This window comes from Salvelinus alpinus, chromosome 1, assembly GCF_045679555.1.
Source record: "Salvelinus alpinus chromosome 1, SLU_Salpinus.1, whole genome shotgun sequence".
NCBI lineage: Eukaryota > Metazoa > Chordata > Actinopteri > Salmoniformes > Salmonidae > Salvelinus > Salvelinus alpinus.
In genome coordinates this window covers 88244535-88247189 of record NC_092086.1, presented here as the reverse complement: position 1 = coordinate 88247189, position 2655 = coordinate 88244535, and positions in this window count along the sequence as shown.

Genomic DNA, 2655 nt, shown 5'->3' with positions numbered 1-2655 from the left:
TAGATGACCTGGAGCCGACGAGAGCATATAGGTCGCAGTGGTGGGTGGTGTATGGGGCTTTGGTAACAAAACGGATGGCACTGTGATAGACTGCATCTAGTTTGCTGAGTAGTGTTAAGCCAAGCTTGTCCCAATCTCCCATCCTCGCCCACCCAAGCTTGTCCCTACCTCACATCCTTTAAAAAACAAATGTAACCTTAATTTAACTAGGCAAGTCAGTTAAGAACAAATTCTTATTTACAATTATGGCCTACTGGGGAACAGTGGTTTAACTGCCTTGTTAAGGGGCAGAATGACAGATTTTTACCTTGGTGATTTGATCCAGCAACCTTTCGGTTACTGGCCCAACGCTCTAACCACTAGGCTACTTGCCGCCCCAAATCCTTCACCACCATTAACCAACCAAGCCACGCTTGTCCCAACCTCCCATCTTTTCCCACCATCCCTATCTCTCAGACACACTCACCCATCCATCCATCGACTTACTCATCCATTCTCATTCCTTCCCACCCAACATACAGTGGGGCAAAAAAGTATTCAGTCAGCCACCAATTGTGCAAGTTCTCCCACTTAAAAAGATGAGAGAGGCCTGTAATTTTCATCATAGGTACACTTCAACTATGACAGACAAAATGAGAAAAACAAATCCAGAAAATCACATTGTAGGATTTTTTATGAATTTATTTGCAAATTATGGTGGAAAATAAGTATTTGGTCAATAACAAAAGTTTATCTCAATACTTTGTTATATACCCTTTGTTGGCAATGACAGAGGTCAAACGTTTTCTGTAAGTCTTCACAAGTCTTCACAAACAAATATGTTTGCTTTACAGAACTTTTTGTTGCAGTTTTACTGCTAATTTCCTGAAATTCTACACATTTTACCATGACTTATGTCATGTTGATATGATATCTTAGTGAGAGCGACTAACAAAATCAATGGGGCCTCCTGGAGGTCAGGGCACATGGGCACCTGCCCTGCGTGCCTGATTGGTCATTTGCCCATGATTACCACAAGTTTAGATAGCTGGCTAGACTAACTAGACTAATTTGCCAATCACCAATCTAAATTTGTTGTACTGACATTGGCTAATTGGGTGACTGTCAGTGAGTGACATATAACAAGAGGAAAACTGCTGATGCCCAGCCAAGTTTCGAAATTGCACCTTGTGTATTCTACTCTCAACAGTAAAATAAAATTGTCACCAAAAATTACGAGGTCCGGAATTCAGTGTCCTCATATGTGGCGGAGTGTTAACGGCCCCGTTTGAACTGGTGGTGGATGGAGGGGTGGAGGAGGGATGGGTGGAGAAGTGGATGGGTAGGTGGGTGGATGGAGGAGGGATGTGGCCCCAGCTAGTCAGCCAGGGCTGGGGAGCCAACAGTGTTGTCTTTGGGTGCTCGCTCTACTGTGTCTGTGTGTTTGTCCCATTCAGGCAGCAGGGGGAGGGAGGGAGGGAAGGAAGGGTGAGGTGCCTCTGTCCCTGACATTTGACTCCCCTGTGCTCAACCCCCTCCCCTCCCTCACCCCTTCCTCTCATTAAAGGCGTCAGTCAAACCAAGTAGAAGGTAAAACCAAAAACATCTCTCTGAATGAATCAAATAGTTATTTGCACTGTATTTGCTCTTTCTGTGTGTTATGTGTCCTAGGAGCATTATCAAGATATGTCCAATCAATTCACTCTTACAGTCAATTCTGTAAGAGTGATTCTGCATTGCTTGCTGTTTGGGGTTTTAGGCTGGGTTTCTGTACAGCACTTCGAGATATTAGCTGATGTACGAAGGGCTATATAAAATAAACTTGATTTGATTTGATTTGAATTCTAACATTTAAAAAAGAACTAAATGTTGTTGAAAAATAGGTTGAAGTACAGACATGTTGGCAATTATAGTAGTTCAATAAAACATAATTTTTAAGCAAATTCAAAGATTTTTCATCCACTTGACTTGAAGACAGATGGCTTCATCCACTTGACTTGATTTGGCAGTGTATACATTAATGGTATATCTATAGCTCATTATACTTGCAAATGGACTCCGGTAAGGGCCATAAAGCACAAGGTGAAAGAGTAATTAGATCACCCAAATATAAGTAATACAACCTCACACACAAGACAGCATGTCACTATGTGTCACTAAGAAAACTCCCATTATATGTGTAAGCTGATAGGGTAGCATTTATAGCTGGGTTATCTGTGTTAGGGGGTTAGGTAGATGCTGGTGCTACGTAACCAGGTCCATGTTAGATATAATATGTACTTACCGCTCGCACAGTGGCCTACTTGCATACACGCACGCACGCACAGGAGGAGAGAGAGAGGGCCGTGTGATCTTTGGTAAACAAGGCCAGGTAAAACGGGAGGAAACATGCCCTGGTTTTAGTTCTGTGGTTCCCGTAATAAACTGGGTTGTCAGTATCAGACCCAGCTCAGCTAATAAGATGGCTGCCATTCAAGGCTAACAAAGGAGAAAGAGAGAGAGAGAGAGAGGGAAGGAAGAGAGAGAGAGAGACAGCAAGAGGGCACTGAAAAAACATTGCGTGTTGTGTTGGCAGGCATTCCAGTCAAATCCCTTGGCAGTTCAGAGATGTTGTGAGGCCCCGCCTTTGCCATCTGATATTCAAATGTAGAGGAAACCGGAGCAGAGCTCCTCCCA